The 24,443-nt window shown below is 38.4% G+C and overlaps 1 protein-coding gene across 1 annotated transcript in view; it reads right to left on the reverse strand.

Annotated features, from left to right (window-relative positions):
- Positions 1-24,443, reverse strand: part of TENM3 (teneurin transmembrane protein 3) — a 494,169-nt gene that overhangs the window by 169,898 nt on the left and 299,828 nt on the right.

A 24,443-nucleotide genomic window follows, 5' to 3' on the forward strand; every position in this document is an offset into this window, starting at 1 on the left:
ATCCTATATAACCTAAAGCATTAAAATTAAGGAAATGTTTTAACCAAAGAATCTAACTCACAAAATGACTCTAACGAAAGAGACTGATTTTTAATGTAGACAGCAGGATTTATACATATAAATGATCACTGGCCCTTCAAGTAGACATCTTGAGAGACTATAAAGACTTTCTAATCACACTATTTCCTGAACAAAACCATTTTGGAATGTCCCATGATGAATTACCCTAAGAGCATTTTCAGTTAGTAAAAGAAACCCAGTCTTGTTGCTTTGTAGCTACATGGGCATTTACTACTCATGAGACTACACACTCATATAAACACGAGTATGCATGATCAGGCTGATCTTCTGCACACTGATTTATTTTCTGGATGTCCATGGAAACACTGTCATCTTGGCCTGCTTCTCTGCTAATAAGAACTATAAAACCAAGTTTGGCTACAGGCAGTTGGTCAGCTCTCAAATGATGCAAACTATTTTATTAACAGCTTATGTCAAACATAATCAGGAGTGTGAACCTGCTGGGGGTAGGGAGAGGGAAGGAATCATGGAACACCTTCTAATACCAAACCTAAATAAATGAAGGGGTCAGTGAAGCAGATTTTGGATCAAATATAGAAACGTTCCCTAACCACGAGCCATACAACAGAGAGCAACCTGCCTCTAAAAGTTATATGCTCTCTTCCTTGACAATGTTTAAGCAGAAATTGTGTGGTCACATAACAAGAGCACTGCAAATGGAATTCTTCAGGAAAGGTAACTAATTTTAAGATGCCTATTAACAACAGAAGCCTCCAAATTTTACAAAAGCACCATTTGTTTTATGGTTTACATTTAATATGATGCTGGTAACTTACAGTATATTCAGTGAGTATCCCGACACTTATCACGAGGTTCCTAGCACATCCCATGAAGTCAACAGGCTGTGCTCTCTTTCATATTCGGAAGGTACAGAGGTCTTTCTATCTGATGTGGCACAGTCTTTATGCAAGGTCATTTTAGATAAGACAGAGCTAAATACGTTTAATTTTAATCCTCATGTACTTATTGTATGCTGGAGAAATACTGAATATATCAAACAAATTAAGGGGTTAACAGGACAGAACTGGGAAACCAGACTGCCAAGGTTCAAATTCCACTTAACCACTTAGTAGGTATGTGTCCCTGACGAGTTACTGAAAGTCAGTTTTGGTTTCTTAATCTATAAAATGGGGATGGTAATAGTATCTACCTCACAGGGTTATTATGAAACTTAAATGACTTAATATTTAAAGTGCTTAGAATGTGTTATATAAGTATCTGATTAATAAAAAAGATCACACTTATTTATTTTGTGTATATTATTACTTAGAAGAGGCTGAATAGGTATTTAAAAGTTACAAAGAATCAATCTCCAGAAAATGATTAAGTGAAAAGTAGTGAAGCTAGTCTACAGATGTGGTACAAGTCATGAAAGTTGGCCTAATACAGGCCAGCAGAGTGGAAAGAATTCTGGATTGAAAATCAGTCCCTGGTCTATCATTTCCTAGCCATCTGGTCCTAGGAAGCCTCAGTTTTTTTTCTGGACCTGTAAAAAAATGGCACTATTGACTTACTTATTTTAACAGGGTTGCAAAACAGCTAATGTCTCTAAAAAACGCTTTGTCAACCACAAAATTAGAACAGATGCAAATGATGAGTTGCCACTTGTACAAATTATACTAGCGACTGTATTATGAGCCCATTTCCCCATCGAACTACTTTAAAAAGCTAATTTAAAAGTTTATAGCCTGAATTAAGTGCTATGTTGGAGGCAGCATCAGTACCTCCCACCACATGCATATTCAGCACGGTTATTCAGAGCTCTGAAACAACACTGTCTGAGTTCAAATCCAGACTCTTCACCTATAAATAGCTGCATGATGTTGGGTAAGTTACTCAAGTTTTGTGTCTTGGTTTTATCATCTGTAAAAAGGGCATAATAACAGTACACACAATTTACAGGCATTTTCCAAGGATTAAACGAAATAATGCATAAAGTGTTTACATTAGTATCTAGCACAAGGTAAGTGCTCAAAAAGCATTAGTTATTTATTATTTTGCTCAAAATCACATACCACAGTCTCTATTCAAAAGACAAACAAGTATAATTTGAAGATTTTAAATGCCAATTCAAAATGTAACATCATCAAAACGAATGTGTACAAAATGAATTCCCTGGTTTACAAATTTGATACTGGCGATTCCACACACTGGCATGTAGTCTGGATAAGAAGATGGACTATGTCATTTAGATCAGGCATCAGCAAACTTTTGCTGTAAAGGACACAGAGTAACTATTTTAGGCTTTTCCAGAGATATCACTGAACTCTACTGTTATATCGTGAAAGCCGCCATAGACGATGCATACATGTTTAACTCTGGCTCTGTTCCAATAACACTTTTTTGTAGACATTGAAATTTTAACTTTATAGAATTTTCCCATGTCACGAAATCCTCTTTGCTTTTCATGTTGTCAATTATTTAAAGATGTGAAAACCATTCTCTGCTCACAAGCAGTACAAAAACAAGAAACAGGGCTGGACCTGGCCTATGAGTCACGTTGGCCCGGATCTAGATTCTCACACTTTTCAGGATTATACATGAAGAGTGAGCAGGAGGCTCAGCAGCCCATAGAAACAGCCTATTCCCTCAACGCCACTGGAGAGGATTTAAAAGGCAGACTAAAGGGTGCAAAGCATGCCTCTTGTGAAGCTTGGACAGATCCATGTAATTGGACAGACATCCTATTATTATCTTCTGGAAGTTCCCCCCTAAAAAGCCCTGGCAAACACTGGCGCATGCATTTCACAGGGCCAAAGGATCATCTTTGCCAAGTACAGGAAAAGGACTGACGTTTCCTATGACTGTGGGACAATTTGCTTACTTTACTGCAGCGGTCCCCAACCTTTTTGGCACCAGAGACCAGTTTCGTGGAAGACAACTTTTCCCTGGACCAGGAATGGGGGGTGGAGAGGATGGTTTCAGGGTGAAACTGTTCTACCTCAGATCATCGAGCATTAGATTCCCACACGACCTAGATCCCTCGCATGTGCAGTTCACAATAGGGTTTGTGCTCCTATGAGAATCTAATGCTATCACTGATCTGACAGGAGGCGGAGCTCAGGCAGTAACACTCCCTCCCCTGACTGCCACTCACCTCCTGCTGTGAGGCCCAGTTCCTAGCAGGCCGCGGATCGGTACTGGTCCATAGCCCAGTGGCTGGGGCTATGTGGGCTTTGGCATTCGCTCAGTTTTGGATGACCCCTCCTGGTATCACCGATGGAGGTGATAGGTGTCCATTCTGTCGACTTCATTAATAATGATAACTGCCATTTCCTGAGTACCTACTAAGCACTGTACTGTTGTTTCACTACAATTTTCACCATAATGCAGTGAATAATAAAATGATTATTTGCATTTTCAGCCTTCCTCCTCCAAGTCTCAGCTCAGATGTTACTACCTGACCACCCAATCCAAAGCCCCGTTCCCTCTACTCTCCATAGTACTACCATGTTAATTTTCTTCAAAGTGCTTATTACAATCAGTTATCCCATTATTTATTTGTGCGGTAAATCAAGTTTCTGAAGTACTATTGAAAGTATGTTTTTTCCTCCTGACTTTTTTCCCTTTCTCTGTTTTCTCTGCCTCAATCCTCTCATTCTAGTTTTATTTCACTGCCTCCAGAAGAAATGAAATAAGGTGAAGGAAGAAAGAGCTTAAGTCTCTTACTGGTTTTCTGAAGCCCAGATTGCTGAGTGAAAGAGAGTGGACTGGGGAGGAAAATGGTGTGAGGGCAGAAAGGGCTTCCCTCCAGAAAGGAGAATATGTCCACGCTGGGAGTAGGTGCAGAACCTGAGGGGAGCTGGTGACAGCAGAGGAGCAACAGGGCCCAGGAAGAGAAGCCTGCCTTCTGCTTCGTGGGTGGCATCCTGGGGAAGCGAGCACATCCAAGGAAGTCTGAGGCTCTTCCTACCGCTTCCACGCCATGCTCGAGGGAAGAGAAGCGGCAGAGAGAGCTACCTGGCAAAGCTGTGTGCACAGAAACACGCAACACTCCCGTAGTGACGGGTTTGCAGGCCCATGGCCAACGACGGAGTCCCTTACCTTAGTCTTTGGTCCCATGAAAACCCTCTGGGGGAAAGTGGGAATGGAGAGGCTTTGTGATGTACCCAAAATGTCAGGAATAAACCGAATTTAGAAAATAAAGATTCCCCTTAGACTAGAAAAAATATTTCATTTTATTAAGGGCTAGGAAGAGAGAAAGAGAAGAATGGCTGAAGATGTACCGTGTCCCAGGGATAAAGGCCCCGCTCCTGGCCTCCCTGCGTGAGTCCTGGAGAAGCAGAGATTACAGTGTAAATCCAAGAGGCCTGAGAGCAGAGAAAATCTGTGCCTTACATCTCAGACAGAGAAGGGAGGCGATAACAGGATCTCAAAGGGAAATAAATGCATGAAGCATCCAGGTGATGCAGTCAGGGAGCCTGGCCGATTCTCGTGCCTGAGCATAATTTCTAAGAAGTGGAATTCTATGGCTGCAAGAGCAGCAAAGATACGGCAGAGTGTGCCACTGGACAAAGCAAGGGTCTCGTGGACAGGAACGAAGGTGACCCCTGTAATAGCAGGAGGATTAGAAACAGACAGACAGACAGCATGAAAACTCAACTTAGTGGAGAGTCTAACACCAGAAGCTCCCTGCTGTGCTCAGAGTACCATGAAAGAGCTGGGGTAGGGGAGGGAGGGACCCAAACCGCCTGAAGAGAAGATTCTAGGAATGAGGCCTAAAATAAAACATAAACGGGCCGGTGCGGTGGCACACACCTGTAATCCCAGCACTTTGGAAGGCCGAGGCGGGCGGATCACGAGGTCAGGAGTTCGAGACCAGCCCGACCAACACAGTGAAACCCTGTCTCTACTAAAAAACAAAAAAACAAACGAATGAACAAACAAAATACAAAAAAATTAGCCAGATGTGATGGTGGGTGCCTGTAATCCCAGCTACTAGGGAGGCTGGGGCAGGAGAATCACTTGAACCCAGGAGACGGAGGATGCGGTGAGCTGAGACCACACCACTAAATTCCAGCCTGGCAACAGAGTAAGAATCTGTCTCAGGAAATAGGGCCAGGCGTGGCGGCTCATGCCTGTAATCCCAGCACTTTGGAAGGCCCGGGTGGGTGGATCATGAGGTCAGGAGATAGAGACCATCCTGGCTAACACGGTGAAACCCCGTCTCTACTAAAAATACAAAAAATGAGCCAGGCGTGGTGGCGGGCGCCTGTAGTCCCAGCTACCAGGGAGGCTGAGGCAGGAGAATGGCATGAACCCGGGAGGTGGAGCTTGCAGTGAGCCAAGATCGCGCCACTGCACTCCAGTCTGGGTGACAGAGCAAGACTCTGTCTCAAAAAAAAAAAAAAAACAAACCAAAACAGACTCTGTCTCAAAAAATAAAAATAAAAAACATACATATTTTTTAAAGTTGTATTTCTAACATACTATACTGATGGACTATGAATGATATACTCACTCCACAAATCTATCGTTTGTCTTCTCCCATTAGAATGTAAACTCTATGAAGTCCTATTCACCTCTGCATTAACAAGACTTAAAAAGTTCTTGGCATGTTATAGGTGTTCAATAAATATGTGTAAAATAAGTAAAATGGTGACTACTATGCAGACGAGGAAAAGTGAGCCTCAAAAAGTTAAGTACCTTGGCCAAGAGGTCACAGCTAATAAAGGAATGAAATCATAAAATACATAAAATAGCAATAAATAAGGTTGGAAATTATAAAAACCAAAAAGCAAGCCTGGGATACGTGTTTTAGCTTTATTCAGAGTACGTTGTTTCTCCATGGGAGACAGGATTGGAATCTGAGCCTATGGGACTCTCAAGATTATGAACTCAGCCTCAACACTAAAAACATGTGAATATCCACTATGTGAAAGACAGTAAGTTTGAGAGATGCTGATTTCAAATCAGACAGCTCTGTTTAAATTTCCAAAATTTGAGACATCAATAGATTTTGAGATCACCCATCTTGGCAAGTGCTTGAGGTGCTATGAAATTATTATTTTTCTTATTTTTGCGATAGAGTTTCACTCTTGTCACCCAGGCTGGAGTGAAGTGGTGTGATCTCGGCTCACTGCAATCTCCGCCTCATGGGTTCAAGCAATTTTCCAGCCTCAGCCTCCTGAGTAGCTGGGATTAAAGGCATGTGCCACCATGCCAGGTAATTTCTGTATTTTTAGTAGAGACGGGGTTTCATCATGTTGGCCAGGCTGGTCTTGAACTCCTGACCTAGGTGATCGGCCCGCCTTGGCCTCCCAAAGTGCTGGGATTACAGGCGTGAGCCACCATGTCCAGCCACAATTATTATTTTTCTTAGAGGAAAATGCAACTTTGAGATATTGTTCAAACCAAAGATGTAATATTCTAAAATTACATCTTTGTGACTGTATATTTTGTTATTTGTTCTAACATTACTCCAGCTGCTCAGGCTGGAGCACAGTGGTGTGAAGACAGCTCACTGGAGCCTTGACCTCCCAGCCCCAAGTAATCCTCCTTCCTCAGCCTCCTGAGTAGCTTGGACTCCCTATGTTGTCCAGGCTGATCTCAATCTCCTAGCCTCAAGCAATCTTCCTGCCTTGGCATCCCAAAGTGCTGAGATTACAGGCATGAACCACTATGCCTGGCCAGCCACTGACTTTCAATCTCAGAAGTACCCCTCCTCAGACTGGGGTCTGTACTGTACTCAGATTAGTCACAAAGGAGAGGTGCTTTTGAGATTTAAACCTGATTGTGTATATCACACTGGGGCCTTGATGATGTATGTGCATAATAAATACAGAAATGTTACAAAACATGGGAAGAGAAGCCAAATCACCTGTGCACTATATTTTAAAACAATGAAGCAGGAGGACAGCTTGAGCCTAGGAGTTCAAGACCAGCCTGGGCAATACAGTGAGACCTCATCTCTACTAAATTTATTTATTTATTTATTTATTTTTTTAGACGGAGTCTCGCTCTGTCACCCAGGCTGGAGTGCAGTGGTGCAATCTCGGCTCACTGCAAACTCCGCCTTCCAGGTTTGCGCCATTCTCCTTCCTCAGCCTCCTGAGTAGCTGGGACTAGAGGCGCCCGCCACTATGCCTGGTTAATTTTTTGTGTTTTTAGTAGAGAGAGGGTTTCATCTTGTTAGCCAGGATGGTCTCGTTCTCCTGACCTCAGGTGATCCACCCGCCTTAGCCTCCCAAAGTGCTGGGATTACAGGCATGATAAAATTTTCTTAAAAAATCAGCCTAGCATGGTGCCATGCACCTGTAGCCCCAGCTACTCAGGAGGCTGAGGCAGGAGGAATGCTTAAGCCCAGAAGTTTGAGGCTGCAGTGAGCTGTGATTGCACCACTATACTGCAGCCTGGGCAACACAGCAAGACCCTGTCTGAAAAATCAGTCAATCAATCAAAAAATAAAATCACCAGACTTCAATATTTTCAGATCACTTTCTAGTATGTAAGTAAAGAAAGAATTAGTAAAGATTGTTTAAACTGATGTATTCTGAAACTACTTACAAATGGTGCCACTTTGTACAGACTGATTCCTTCAGGTAAAATTAGGCCTCAAAATAGATACATGAAAATAGACACGTAAAAATCTCTTAGACATTACTATGATCTGTGTCAGCATATTTTCTATAGCAGAGAATATCTGATCTCAGATTTGGCAGAACTCTGTTAGTTTTGGGGTTCAGAAAGGATACTCTCTTTCCAAGGGCAACAATGGCTCTTTCATTGCACTGTATGAAACACTGCCAAAGCGTATATTGTGATTAATGTGTCTTTAAGCCCAAGGACTTCCTTTTACCCGTTCTCAAGGTCCAACACAATGGTTACTTTATGTTTAGAATTCTACAAATATTTAACGAAGGAACGGAATACTGAAATTCAGCTACATGGAGAACAGACACTGACTTTCCGCACAAGGAAATTATCATCACCTAATTCTCTATAAAGCACACATTTTTGTGTGTCATTAGTCTCTCCCCATCCTGTGACTCTGCCAAGTCATATAGCTTTGGGAATATGCTTCTCACACATAAAAAATTCTGCAAAATTACTATCAAAACATATGGTTTTGACCTGGCATCCACATGAGGTTTGTAGAATAAAGGCAGAAATTTTCTTTACTTCTCAGACCATATTTGGGAATGAAAAAAAGTGAACCTGTGAGAATATTCCCCATTGTATTCAGCAATAAAGCAGCAGCCGCGGCGGCTTCTTTTAACACAGAGCACACCTTTTGTTCTGATGTTTCTAATGATGCCCTGCATGGAGTCTGCCTCCAGTTCCTCAGCCATTTGTGCCACTGTTTTCACTCTGGTGATGAGCTAGAGACACACTTGAAGAGAGACTGTCAGAGACTGAGATGAGGAAAATCAATTTCAAAGCCCAAAAGACAGCTGGTGCAGAAGGTCACTGAACACTAACAGCTGCTTTGTGGCTCTGGAATCTTGAGGGGGATTCCATTTAACAACAACAACAACAAGAAGACAAGAATGGTGGGGCTGCATTGCGTCATTAACTTGTAATGCTACGTAGAAGCTAAAACATAAATAAGAAGGATGACTCTATATTAAGCACAATTAATACTTGTTCTTACGTCTTCTTCAGTTGAAAGGTTTGTTTCATTGTTGATCTAGCTTTAGAGTAATCTTTTGATGTTAGCTTCTACCTCTAATCTAGCTTCTAATTTTGTTTTGTTTTGTTTTGAGACAGAGTCTTGCTCTGTCACCAGGCTGGAATGCAGCGGTGTGATCTCGGCTCACTGCAACCTCCGCCTCCCAGGTTCAAGCGATTTTCCTGCCTCAGCCTCCCGAGTAGCTGGGATTACAGGTGCACGCCACCACGCCCAGCTAATTTTTTTTTGTATTTTTAGTAGAGACAGGGTTTCACCGTGTTGGCCAGGATGGTCTTGATCTCCTAACCTCATGATCTGCTCGCCTCAGCCTCCCTAAGTGCTGGGATTACAGGTGTGAGCCACTGCACCCAGCCTTCTAGCTCCTATTTTTAACCCATTCCATGATGTATACCTTTATGGGTCATGTTGCAAATTTAAAATTAGTAAAGACAAGGACTGAATTTCGTCATCTTTTTTGCTGTCCCCATCCCTGCCTTCTAGGTTACTGTTTAGTAACTGTCTTTTAAGTCTCTCTAACTGTCAGACTTTGGGTAATTTTTAATTACTCTTCTTTCCTGCTCCCCAATTGCCACCCCTGAGTAGTCAACCTGTCGGGGGATCCTGCAGTCCTTCCTTTACAGCATTTCTTTCTTTTCTTTTCTTTTTTGCTGAGCAGAGAAGTTCTGTGTTCTTAAACCTCAACTTCTTTTAATCTGCTTTGCAGAGGCAAAGAAGAGGCAAAAATAACATTTCATTTCAAATTTTCTTTTACCCTCAAATGAAACATCATGTTTTAAATTTTGGACCCGCACAGTATATCGAATCACCTCTGTTTGTCCAGTCAAAACTGTCTCCTATCTCAGCCACTTACAACTGCTTCTCATAATTTGTTTTGCTTTTTTTCTTTTTTAACCTCATCTCTTAGCAGGCATGCTTTGTTCCTTAGTAGCTGTTCACTTGATTGATTTTGTCTTTCAAAGTAATAACCATACAACTTACCATCATAAGATTTTTAGTGGCAAGATAATCAGATTATCAAGGAAATTTAAAGGTACTTTTCTATATCACATGTAATATTAATATATCAAAGCTCATTTTAGAAGATGCTAACAAAATTAAGTAAGTCATAATACATAATTAAATTGAAAGTTTATAGGAGTCACCAGGAAAAATGTGTTAATACTGGTCTTTTGTTCAGGGGATTAATATAATCATTCTATCTCTAATATCAATAACACAGCTTAATAAATTAGAAATTATAGGGACCCAATTGAATAGCATCCCTGGAAAATGTGTTACAGCATTATTCAAAGTGGTTTGAGTCATTTCCTCAATAGGAGATTAGAATAGAAAATAAAATCAAAAGAAAGTGTGTAACTACTAAATGAAATAAATTCTAATTAGATTAACTTCATAAGTGGTTATCTTCACAGAAAATAGTTTGTTTTCTTCAATGTTTTATATAGTGTTAAAAACAGTTTTGGAGATTAACAAACAAAGCAAATAATTAAGATAAAGAGAGTGCAGTAATTAGCGCTCAGCTTCTGTCCCTGAGGCACTGCTGAAACTTTTATTAGTGACATACAGACACCTGGAAAAATACTTGTGTTGTATAGTAACATCTACTATATCGTATAGAGAGAAAGGCACTACTGCATAGGAAATGTTGATGCTTTCTTTCTCTTATATTCTTTCTTGGACAAAGAATCATTTACATTAAACTAAATGTGACCTGATTAAATAAAATCCCTTGATGTCCTGCTTTCTACTGACACATGTAGGTAAATCAATACAAAGTAATCTACAATATAGATTGCTTTCTTCAAATTAGATGTTTTGATTTCAAAGACAATGTGTCAATAAGAAAGACTGGCTATGTTTGGCCAAATTCACAACCTTTTCAATATCCAAAAGTTCTTAAGAGCTGAGGAAACTTTAAGGTATAGGTTCCTCTTCCTTCCGGCAAAATACAACTTTCTGGATTTAAGAGGCATATTAAAAGGTCTCACAAGATTTCCTCAACATCAAACGACTTTTCCAAAATGACATTTTCAGATCTAAAGCAAATGAATCCCACACTTGGTGGATTAAATTTACCTGGAAATATATGAAGGCTAAAATTAACTACTGAGTTCAAAATGGTTTTAGTCACTTGATGGTATCAAGACAATGGACGGTTTGCCTAGAGTTCATTTTAAGATAAGATGCTTTAAAAGTACTGTTAAAATATATAACTCTTAATTGTTAGTGTGTGTTACCTTCCACAGTGCCTACTATTACTCATTTGGTTCCTTGTGGTTTCTAATCGGGCATTTATTAAATATCACAGAAAGTAAGTCAGTCCAAAATATTTGTCAGTATGTATTTGAAACAAAGAATGTATCTGAAACATGATATTAACTATTACCCATGCATTGTGAATGCTTAAAACCTGTTTTTATCATAATCTTCAGGATTTTCACTACCAAATTCTGAATTTTAAGTTCCAAAGCCAACTGGATTATCTGTTAAATGTATGTTTAGCAATGTGTCCAAAACTAATTAAAAGGCTGAAAAAATAGTTTATTTAAATAATGTGCTTTAGAGAATGATGAAAGGAATAGGAAATTTCTGGCAGCTATTAAACAGAAAACTAAAGAAAAAGCCCCTATAGAAAATTACCCATTCTTATTCAAGGCTGGGTTCCTGTTTGTTTTCCTTACCTTTTGGCAACGGATTCTCAATAGACATCCAGTGATATCTAGCACAATTATTCACTCTGCTCAAATGCCTAGCTATTTGGAAATAATTCTCCATCAGCCGAGGATGCTGGCCCTCAGAAGCTCTGTAAGATTCCTGAACTGAAAGACTGCAGAGGCTGCTGGGAATTTTCCAGGAGAAGCCCACCCACACTAGTGTCTGCAGAAGCTCGCAAAAGGTATTCTGCAGTTACCTATCTTTTACATGAAAACAGTTCAACAAGAATGATATGGAAGCGCCGGTTTCGGTAGGGCTTGTGAACTGCGGTGGTAAAGGGTCAGAACACCAACAGAAGCAGAAATGCAACTGAGAGACCATTCCATACATTAAAGCAGTGGGTTTCAAACTTTAGCTTACATCAGAGTAACCTGGGGGGCTTGTTAAAACAGTAGGTCTCGGGTGAGACCCCAGCAACTGATGGTGCTGCTTCAGGAACTACACTCTGAGAATCACTGCAGTAAGGTATTAGCATATTAGTTTCCTAGCTTAAGTTTAACTTCAAGTCCTCCTTCAAGATTGTATAATGAATCAGAAAATCAATTCAAGACTCCTGCTTAGAAAGTCACTGCTAGTAGCTTACTTCGAGTAGTCAATTTAGAACAAATGAATTATACAAGGCTCAATCCATTGGATCTGAGTCAAATGGCTTAAACATTTTTTCATTGCTTTATGCCATCTCACTCTTTTTTTTTACTTTCAACATCCCCCTTTTTTTATTCTTCCCTTTCAATTTCAACTATTTTTAAGTTTTCCCCAATCAGTTCCCGTACCCTTTCTAATGTCATTGCTACTTTTAAGTATCTACCATGTATACTGGCCTTTACTTCATCTCCAAATGAGATACCAGCATCTATTTCCTTTTGGGTCTTCTTTATGTTCCATATAACTACATTTCCATTTGCTTTAAAATCACTCATCAGCACTCATCTTATTTCACAAGTACCTTGGTTAAGGGGTTCTCTTTCCTTTTCTCTTGGAACTCAATACTTGGATTTCTGAGCCACATGTAAGTCCAGTTGATACTCTATCTTGGGCATTTACGACTTCCCAAAATGTTTCACTAATTTCTTCACGGAGAGAGTACTACTTCTCTACTCTCAACCTTTCTGGCTGGGGTGGTTTTTATATATCCTGTTTTCCTCTAAAAACCTTGTTTCAATGTATTACCTGTATAAAAATTTCTATTAAAAAAAGAGCTACTTCTAATCATTCTCTTTACCTACTACCAAAGAGTCTTCCGAAACATTCAATTCTAAATATTGAAATGTAATGTGTAAGCGCACACACACACACACAAATAAATATAATCTCTTTTACTTTATGTATCTGCTATTTTGAGAAGAAAAGAAATATATATATAATTTTTTTTTTTCCCCTGAGAAAAATGCCTTTTCCCTAACTCTTCCTCTTTGAAACTGCTGAGGACAAAGTAGTGACAATTAAGATAATGCTTCCCAGTGCTGGCTGCAGTGGATGTCCCACCATACCCTCAAAAAGGCTGCAGCAATGGTAGCTTTGTAACTACGAAACAACGTGAAGAAACTGAATTGTTACTGAGGGTGGAGGGAGCAAAAAAACAGTGTAATTGAAAAAAATACTCCACATTGAATTCTTATTGTTAGAGTTAAAGAGAAAGTGTTTTCTTTCAACCTTTAGAAATAATTTGAAAACATGCTTTCAGGAGTCTGTGCAGGAGAACTTACAGAGTCATTAACTGGTATGAGGAAAGTAAAAGTATTAGGAGGACTAGTTTTTTAATTAACTTTTCAGTGACCACTGGCAGTAGCTTTATACTTGACAAAAAAGCTGTAACTAAAATAAAATGAGGAAATGGGATCTAAAAAAATAAAAAGGCTTGTCTCAAGGCTTGATTACAAAGATGACACAGCTAAGAAATAATTAATAATAAAACATACTCATAGTAAGTCAGTAATAAACTAAAATTCATTATTTTTCCTTGAATTTTGATCACTGAATTTCTGCTAACTTTCAAAAAAGATGATTCTAGGAAAGGCACATAAGTAAATGTCTATCTGTGTGTGACTTTTCTAAAAATTGGCCATTTTGTTTAAAATGGATTGTTTCTAATATAAAGGCATTAATACTATAAATTTAATGATAAATGTCTTATAGGAAGTAATATACTATGCATACTATGCAATTATAAAAAGAAAATATTTTAGATTCCCACTAAAGTGCCTCTTCTATTATTACCAAAATTAATTCTGGTATGCATTTTAAAATAAACACTTTAAATAAGAAAATAAGCAACCAACATTACAATGTAAACTATGTATTTTGATGTGAAAACAAAAGAACTAATATGTAATGATTCTAGCTGTGACACAGTGAGTTCGTGAGACAGATAAACTATTTCTTCATGCTGATAGTATGTTGTGGTCTCAAATCTATTACACTTTTGAATTGATGTGCTATTATCTTTGGAAAACTTTCACACTAGGAGGTGATCCGTGCAAGAAAAATGTCTTAAATGCAAAGCTTATAAACAAGATACATTTCACTGCTGCTACCTGAATTAATATGACCTATTAGTAATTGCACAAAATACGCTTTCAGACAAAAACTGGTTTTACTATTTTACATAAAAATGTGCAATACGAATATATTAGTAATTATACATTTTGGCAATTACCTTTGTATCTATTTATAATTATAATGAATATGACAACATGTTCATAGTAAGTATAGCATTATGCATGTTAATCAAGCTCTGAAAATTGGGAGCTAAAATTCTAGAGAGTGTTAAGCAGACTGGGGAAATATATTTTGTGAGTTCTTTACTATCTTTACTTACTTCGCATAGTCTTAAGTAAACAGGAGAGTTATATAAAATTTAAGTATAACCACAGCTATTTAAAATGTATAGGCCTACAATATGAAGCAAAATGTTTCCATTATGACTCATTTTAACTTAGACATGTCTACAACCAAGTACTAAATCACATTACAGGTTTTGTTTGGGAATGTTAAGAACCGAACAACAGGACTAAATATACAAAAAAGTTTTTTTAGCCATTATTAAGACTAAAATAGCTTAACAGTCTTTGTTTCACATTTTGGTTACTTTAATGAAGTATCCATGTCATCAAGTGTACAAATCTGTATTATAGTCTTACATGTTTTAATATATCAATTACACCTACTGTTGGCAGTTATTACACACTAAATATATTAAAATTTATATGGAAATGAAAAAGACCATGTTAAAATTCCTATGTGCTATTTGGACAAGACTTCATCTATTTAATTATTAATTCATTTAATTATTGATGGCCATCTTTGCTTAAAATTGTTCACTAAAGTTCTTTCTATAAATACGAGAAAGGAAGTGTAAGCTAGATCAAGAGAAGAATTTCAGGGATAGATGTAAGTTTATGAAGAATACAAGAATTTCCGGTGGTAAGAGTTGTTGATGGCATGCTAGTAAGTCACTAATCTGATGCGTATGTGACAGTGAACAAGAAATGGATGACAAAACAAAACAAGACAGAAAACAATCAGTTCGAAGAGTAAAAAGGGTTTCAGTGAAGCTTTCTGAACATCTATTTGCCATGTGCCAAGAAAATATTATCAAACTTTAACTTCACAAAATTCCCAGAGTGTGTGTGTGTGTACTGTGTGTATGTGTGTGTACTCTCTGTGTGTGTGTGTCTGTGTGTGTGTATTATAAAATCTGCTTTTAAAGAAGAGGAAACTGAGACTTACCGAACTTGTCAAAGGTTAGAAGGAGCAGGCGAAGCCAGGTCTTTCTGGCCTCCAAATTTATGCAGTCTCTGTATCAGGTATGCATTTTAACTCATATGCAAAACCAACTAGTGAGATAAGAAGGTATTCAGACTTCTACTTAATTACATATCAAACTTGCATTTCTCTCCTACCTAAAAATAAGAAAGATATTAAGCTTTTATAATATTTTATGCACGAATGATAGTGGAACCTATACTCAGTCTTTCTGTTGGAAGGGTGTCTAATGCCTGAGGATCCTGAGAGAAGGAGAAGAGGAGTTGACAGTGATGCTGTCACCTTTTACAAATACAATATTCTGCACAATGTTTTGGGATGAGTTGTGGTGTCATCTTGAATTTTTTTTTTTTTTTTGAGACTGAGTCTTACTCTGTTGCCTAGGCTGGAGTGCAGTGGCACAATCTTGGCTCACTGCAACCTCCACCTCCCAGGTTCAAGTGATTCCCCTGCCTCAGCTTCCCGAGTAGCTGGGACTACAGGCGCGTGCCACCATGCCTGGCTAATTTTTTGTATTTTGTAGTAGAGACGGGTTTCACTGTGTTGGCCGGGCTGATCTCAAACTCCTGACCTCATGTGAGCCACCTACCCTGGCCTCCCAAAATGCTGGGAATTCAGGCGTGAGCCACCACACCCGGCCTCAAAATCTTTTTTAACCACATAAAGGTTAACAAGGTATCTCACAGCAAAATACCCAAAGAGTTTAACCTTAAAAATGAATTAAATATACAAAAAGGAGAAGAGTTCAGTTTTGCTGACCTGTTCTATGATGACAAGTGGCTGTCAAAACTATCTTACCAAGAATATATTTTTGAAAAAATTAATAATCTGCCCCTACAAGTAGAGAAAGTGTTCAAGAATGATAAAGACAGTACACCTTCTCTAAAGAAATTCTTAGTTCTGAGAGAGTGTTTTGAAAATTTACATTTGGAAATAGTCCCATCAATATACGACTTTGCTGCAAAATAAATGTATGTCATCTAGAGCAATTTTTTATTCTCTAAACTGCTTAAAAGTCTGCTAACTCATATTTTAGTGGGTTTTGTTCTTATTTACTTAAAATGTGAAAATGTAATAGCTACTGATTAGCTTGCCAGATGATCAGAGAAATTAGCCAAATTTCAACACAAATGTTTATATAATTGTTAGAATTGAAAAATACTTATGGTATGATTAGTATTTAATAAATAAAATTCACTTACATTTAACAACGATAAATATATATTAAATAATTAAATACATCATTAAATGAATAAGTGGGAATAAAATAAAATTCTGTAAAATTGTTTATTTTAGTTCATCCTTTCAATTTTTAATCTGTGCATGATAACAGGCACAAGATTAGTAAATTGCTACATGTGCCTAATTTAAAATTTAATAAATACACATATTTGGGGGTTGAGGTTTTGTTTTTTTCCTGTCAAATGTAACAAAAAATTTTCTGGAGATCATTACTAGAAGAAAAGGTAATGAACTTATATTTGGATACCTGTCATCTAGCTGAGTATTGCCACTAACTAGTCTTGTGACTTCAGGCCACTTACTAAATCTCAATGGGCCTTAAAAAGAAGGTAAGGCCAGATGTGATGGCTCATGCCTACAGTCACGGCAATTTAGGATGCTGAGGCGAGAGCAGCACATGAGCCCAGGAGTTTGAGACCAGCCTGTTCAACATAACGAGAGACCCTGTCTCTACAAAAAAATAAAAAATTAGCTGGGCATAGTGACATGCTCCTATGGTCTCAGCTACTCAGGAGGCTGAGGCCGGAGGATTGCTTGAGCCCAGGAGGTCAAGGCTGTAGTGAGCTGTGATCATACCACTGCATTCCAGCCTGAGAAACAGAGTAAGGCCCTACCTCAAAAACAAAACAAACAAACAAACAAAAAACCATTAGTTGGCATATGGTGGCACACACCTATAATCCCAGCTCTTTTGGAGAAAAAAATAGAGACAGTCTCACTTTGCTGCCCAGGCTGGAGGACAATGGTGCGATCATAGCTCATTGCAGCCTGGAGGGCTCCTGGGCTCAAGTGATCCTCCTGCTTCAGCTTCCCAAATAGCTAGGACTATAGGCACACACTACCAAACCTGGCTAAGTTTTTAAATTTTTTGTCAGAGGTGGGGTCTCACCATGTTGCCCAGGGTGACCCTGAACTCCTGGCCTTAAGTGATCCACCTGCCTCAGCCTCCCAAAGTGCTAGGATTACAGGCATGAGCCACCATACTTGGCCAGATTAAATAATCTTTAGATTTTAAATTTGCTCTGGAATATAATCTATCTTTCTCAAAAGCAGGCAAAACATCTACAGATCCCTTGTAACAAACTTGAGTTTTTCATATTGGTACACTGTAAGACTAACAAATACTTCCTGAATAAATGAATGATGCATTCAGGCTTTATTTTATGAATTATCTCTAACACACCACTATCTCAGAGAATTTCTTTCCCGTATTATCACTGTTACGTATTATCACAGTTATTTGGTTTTTCTAACACAAATTCTGTTTTTAAAAATGTACTTCATAGTTTATCTCTGTTAGGAAGTCAATTAAGTTGAGGATTTCGTGATTATTCTTACTATCAAAAAATCTGCAAAGGTAAAAAGATACCTAATTGTCACAAAAATTAATTAACATGTAAGTCCTTGGTAGCTGTCACTGCATTTTAGTAAATCTTTATTTCCTTGGTAGATGTCATTTACCTTTGTAGTTACTAAATGAATTATTTTTCCTTTAAACATGTAGCATAGGAAAGGAATAAAAAGCAAAGAAACTGAAGCATTAGGTACTTTACATGACATCTTAATGAACCCTTATAAAGTCTTTATGAAGTATTACAATCCCATTTGATGGAAACACAAGATAAGAAGGTATAATTACCCTGGCCAAGGCTACACAGCTGGTAGGATGTTGAGATTTTAATCCAGATCCGCCTGTCCCCAAAGCAACACTTCTTCCCACACATCATGACCAGACGGTAACAATATTATATTACTGTGAGATGTAACTGCAACAATTTCCGGTAGCAGTATTTCAAGTGGTTCAGAATATGAAGTGAGATGCTAAGAATGCATGAAGAAGGTTGCAGCAGAATCAGAGGGGTTATCAAATAGAATTGATTACGCTTAGTTGGTTAATTGCATGTCCAAGAATTTAATCGTACGTTATAAGAAGAAAGAGTTCTCAGACTGGTGTAATAGAAAACAGACTTTACCTCCGGTTTGAAATTAGTGGAGAAAGAAAGTAGACAAAAGCCTGTCAAGGAAAAAATAAAGGAATGCAGAAAAAAAAATATGCAATTATCTTTGACAGGGTGTATATTAATTGGTGGTGAAACCAGAGAATGAAATTCCAGAGAAAAACAAGAGTTTTAAAATGAAGGCTGGGCATGGTGGCTCACGCCTGTAATCCCGGCACCTCGGGAGGCACAGAGGGGTAGACTGCATAGCAAACCCAGTCTCTACAAAAATTTAAACAACTAAAAAATTACCCTGTGCACGTTTCCATCGTGGAGTGGCCTCCCAGCAGACTCCTCTGCAAATGGTTCCTGGCCTAGCGTTGCCAGCCCCATCTCCAGGAGTTGCCATCAAGGTCCCACCAGCCTGCAAGCAAGAGCATGGGCCACACCCTCCAGTCCCTCCAGCCTCTTGGTTGGGGCCACCCCCGGCTACTACCCACACTGGGTTCCACTTCCAGTAGCAGCTCCTGCGGTAGCACCGAGTGCCATAAGGAAGCCGCCCCTGACCCCCTGGCTGACCCACGTCACTGGTGGGCGAGCTTCTTTCGTGGCCACGGTATTTTTATGGTTCACAGAGCACCCGGGGCCTCCTAGGACCCCTGCAGCAGGACTGCCTGCGGCCTGGCTTGGGATGTCCCAGGAGGCAGTCCGATGGCCTGTCCAGCAAAGCCAGTGCTGGGACCCAGCCCTGACCTGAGCGGCCACCCCCGAAACCCGGGCCTGAGGAGGTGCTAGGCCACCAGAGCCAATTCCGGCCCCGCGGACCCTGCAGACCAGGCGGCTGCAGCAAGCGGACAAGCAGGGCGCTCTTCTCCATCAACACAGCTAACACCAAAAAGGAGACAGCCCTCCTCACTGTCCCAGCGCACGCGAGCTCTCCTGACACCTGTAACTTTTCACCTTGCACCTCGTGGAAAATAAATGCCAAGCAGCCAGTAGACAAATAAATAAATAATAATAATTAAAAATTAAGAAATTATCTGGGCACCGTGCCACATCTGTAGTTCATGCTACTCAGAAGGCTGAGGCAGACGGATTGCTTGAACCTGGGATGGGAGGTCAAGACTGCTGGGAGCCATGATTGTGCCAATGCACTCTAGCCTGAGTGACAGAGCAAAGCCTCGTCTCAAAAAAGAAATCAATCAATAAATCAACTCTCTAAAAAAATTGAATACGAATTGATTCCAGGAAAAAATAAAATCACCAGGTAGCAATGATGTCAAGTAGACATAAAACATGTATGCATACATATGTACAAATACATACACATGCACAAGTAAAGAGGACTGATACATACTTAGACAATACTAGTGAATGGTAAGAGGATTGTTAAAAAGCCTCACAAAACAGTTGCTCAAGAGGAAGAGAAGGACTTGAGAATGACAGGTCATTTTCAGGTGAAGATAATGGCTAAACTGCAGTCGCTGACCAGGACCGGAGTAAAGGCACAGATTACCTTTTACACTGTTCACGTTCAAATAAGTGTGCTCAAAATGTGTTAGAGGTAATTAAGAATTCATTTCTGTAGGTACCACAAAAATTAAGATGATCATGTGTGAATATTTTATATAGATTACGGTTATCCAAAACCAAACATTATCAGAATATATAGTATTTGCAATTTATTGAAATTACGCTTTCAGTATCACTTAAGGCCTATAGCAAATGATTAATGCATACTTTCTTGGTGTCTTAATTGCTATTAAAAAGAAACTGGTTCACTCCAATTAAACAAAATAACACTCCCACTCTATTGTATAGTACCTTTATCATGCACAAAAGACTCTAAAGCGTTCAATACCTTAAATAAAACTGGGGTCTCACTTCTGAGTGATGTGACGACAATGCATCTATCAAGGCTTTTATTGATTCATTCCAAACATTTATTACTGTAGTTAATTAAATGTTTCAAGGATATGAATAGTTGCCTTTCATTATTATTTGAAGATTTTTTTTTTTCTTCTCAAGAACAAAATGAACAGACTTGGGGTTCCTACCTACAAAAACCCACCTACTTTTTATGAAGCGACAGGAAGAGTAAGAAAACTGAGATTTTAATCTAGTAAAATTAACTATGGTTTAATTTTATGTTTAACCAACCTAACACATAAAGATAAATTAGACAAAAATATCCTGGTGAAGACAAATGCTTTTCTTATTGTTTGGAGAGATGAGAGCTACTTTATGATGAAAGGTATTAACCAAAGAGGTGCCCTTCACAATGGTTGCTATGACTATTTGGTCATTATTTTAAAAACATTTATGGAACACCTATCAGGTGCCAGGTGCTCTACTTACTTTATTTCATTTCACACTTACAAATCATTTTGAGTAGATATTATGATTGCATTGGAAATTGACCTCACATTTAAATATGTGTAGATGATTACATAGATAGTGAAAATGGTGGATGCAGGATTAAAAACCAGGTCTCCAAAGCATATGCTTTTCTCATGACGTTAAACTGTGATTTGTATCCCTACTATATCCACTAGGTTTTAATTAGAATATATATCAATACTGACTCCTGAGAATGACCTTCATTTTAGAGCTACTATTGGTTTAGAGCCTTCTTTCGCATTTTAATTATTGGCACGATGCCCACTAAACAATGAAATTGAGGCTATAGCATTATAAGTGGTTAATAATAATCTCACATTAAAAAATCAGCCTTTTACTCTCACTTATCTTAATGACCATCTTTGAATTTTTATCTCAAACTTCCCTCGAATGAAGCCTCTACTTCAGCCTAAGATAATGATTTTGGAAACCCAAATTGTAATGCTGCTGGAGACACAGGGATGTTTATTCTTTGAGTAAATTCAGAACCACATTTTATATATGCTACTTTTTTTTTTTTTTTTTGAGACAGAGTCTCCCTCTGTTGCCCAGGCTGGAGTGCACTGGTGCTATCTTGGCTCACTGCAACCTCTGCCTTCTGAGTTCAAGCAATTCTCTCGCCTCAGCCTGCCAAGTAGCTCGCATTACAGGTGCCCTCCACCCCATCTGGGTAATTTTTGTATTTTTAGTAGAGATGGGGTTTCACCATGTTGGCCAGGCTGGTCTCAAATTCCTGACCTCAGGTGATCCACCCACGTTGGCCTCCCAAAGTGCTGGGATTACAGGCGTGAGCCACCGCACCCTGCCTGCTACCTCTTGTTCTCTTGATATTGTGCTAAGTGTTCTCTTGATACTGTGAGAAGAAAATTAAGACAAATATTTTACGTATTATTTTAGGAGCTACATATTTTGAAGGCCAATAGAAGCTTTTTCTGTGACAGGGGTCAATACAAGTTTAAATATTTGCTCTAAGTTAGTAACAGAAACTACTAGAAATGTTGAAGTCTGAAGCCTTACCTGCATTCAACCTGGCTTTCTCGTTTGATTTCTTATTTTTATCTAAGGCATAAGAAAATTTGGACTTAAAATTAACTTTACTCTTGGAAATAAAACTTAGTATGGTAATCACACGTCCTTCTCAGTTAATGCTGCAATTCCAGGGTAACTGTTGATATGGCCCCTTCTCACTCTGCAAGTGTCCTGGCTTTAATAATGAATTATATGGTCACCATAGAGCTTCGGCACTGAATTACTGAATTAAGCTTACAATAGCTTCCTCAATTCTCCTCCTCTCTCTGAGACAAAGGTTTTTTTTAGTTAGGGCTTGAAATAGGCCTTAAATATTAACAGCACACAGCAAATTCTTGTACATTATATCTCCCTCTTCATGTTTCTTCCTACTCTCACAAATAAACAATATCCCTTCCCAGTCCTTTTAAGAAATACTGTTAAGTTATACAAGGTGCCATATTTTAAGAGACTTAGAATCCAAGCGATTTTTTACTATTCATTAGTATATAATTTAAGTTAACTTTCTCTTTTTTTTTTTTTAAATAAATGATGATGGTGAAACTTCAAGAATTTCCTAGCATAGGCCCAGGTCCAATTTTGAAATTTTTGTTCAGTAACCTTAGGTTCTTCATTTTTGGACCTCTTTTCCATATTCAGTAATATTCCCTTTCCCCACAGGTACCCTTGTGTCTCCCCAAGCTATCTTTAACAAAAGCATATGGCATCAGCACCAGTCAGTCAACCTTAGTCACTGAGCTACCTTCCCAGGCATATTTTACTTGAAGTTGTATCTTTCATTATGGAGGATTCCACTACTTACTACCTCACTAATGGTAGACCGTTATCAGTAAGTGGGTGCAGGTACAATTCTTCAGCTGGGAAAGGCTTCGTCTGGGGCAGGAAAGCTACCATGCATAGGATGCAGACACAAGTCAGCAAGGCTGAGTCAGACCTGGTGTGTGTATGATTGTTTCCACTTTCCCTACAACCATTTTAAAGAAGATAAAAAGTGAAAAAAGCGTAATATCTTAGTTTAGTAAACAATATCTCTCTTTAGGTATTCTATTTTTTTAACGACGTTAACAATTGATCTCACATTAATGTGGCTCAAGACATCTCACTATTGAAATAAAAAATGCACTAATAAAGAGGCAATTAAATATGCATTTTCATACATTAATAATTAGCAAAGCATTACTGAACTAGAAGGTAAAAAGCTATGGGAACATAACTAATGAACTATCCATGCCAAAGTAGGCTTCATAATAAAACAAGACTTTAATAAATCTTTTATTAAACAGCTACAAATGAACCGTTTTGTTAACATCTAATAGGTAACTACTAAGCTATTTAATTCACGTATATAAATGAGGAACTTGCAGGCAATTCATTTTGAAGGACAGGGCTTTTCAATGAGAGTTACTGTACTATACCTTTAAGTGCTACTGCTGTACTGGGCCAATTCTAAGCTTTTCCTCAGCTGCTCCGTATTCTTGTAGCAGCTATTATTACATACTGAAGCAGCTTAAGTATAAAATATACCAATGGCAAGCTACAGGCTCTCCAATGCCCTAAAAGTGAATGATCCAAAGTATAGCAAATAGTGAGCTCAAAGAAAAGGAATTTTCAGGAAAATTGTAAGCAAGTACTTGGTATTATACATAGGGACCGATTGTTAATAGGAAATGATGACATAATAAGGAGATGCTTATGAACTGCAAAGGCTTTTTTGGATCTCAGTGTGAGTCTAGGAGATCTGAAAGTCACTGGAGATTACAGACCAGAAGTATTCTGTTCACTGAGTGGGAATACACAGTATACAATCATATTGATTGTCTCCAGCAGCAGCAGCAAATGTTAAATTCATTAGAGAAAGGAAATAAACATTTTTATGGAAGCAAGAAACTGCCTGGTGAAAAAAAATGCTTTTGAATAAATCAAAATGATAGCTATACTGAAACATATAGGACAAAGTGGAAAATCCTTTTATGTCTTTTGCAGCAATTCACCTAAACTGTAAGTCTACAAATCACTGAGATTTTCAAAGGTTATTACATGCCACTTTGTAACCAATTACTATCAATTTGTGCTGAAAAGAGAAAAGGGCGGGGGGAACTAAGAGAAAATACAGAGATTTTATTTATGCGTAACTGAGTTTTATACTTCATAGTTTATAACCTTTAAGTGGCAGTTTCAGAAAAAGTGAGAATTTGCAAAATCGGTGTATATATATATAAATCGAAATAATTGTCAAAGATAAAACAATACACTAGATTAAAAAACAGTTAAAGGCAGACACAAGTCTGGATAAAGTTGTTAATATAATTGAAACTGAGTCTGAGAATCCTACTCAATAGGGAACCTTAACTAAAAAAGGAAAAATCAATGATAAGTAAGGCTGGTTCTTCACCTCCAGAGTTCCAACCAAGTGAGACTATTAAAGAAACCACAGTAGTACTGTGTCAGCACTGTGTGGGATTTTCACATCACTGCTTAGGTTGACTCACTGAGTACCGCAAGTTGAAATATCATTGCTTTTGATTAGCAACACTATAAGATGTGAGTTTTGGATAACGAGAAAACAACAAAACTATACTGCAGATTAAAATTTGTTAGCATAACAACAACACATTTTTTAGATTAATTATTCTGTATATTTA

Source organism: Rhinopithecus bieti, unplaced genomic scaffold (genome assembly GCF_001698545.2).
Source record: "Rhinopithecus bieti isolate Rb0 unplaced genomic scaffold, ASM169854v2 scaffold_38004, whole genome shotgun sequence".
Classification (NCBI taxonomy): Eukaryota; Metazoa; Chordata; class Mammalia; order Primates; family Cercopithecidae; genus Rhinopithecus; species Rhinopithecus bieti.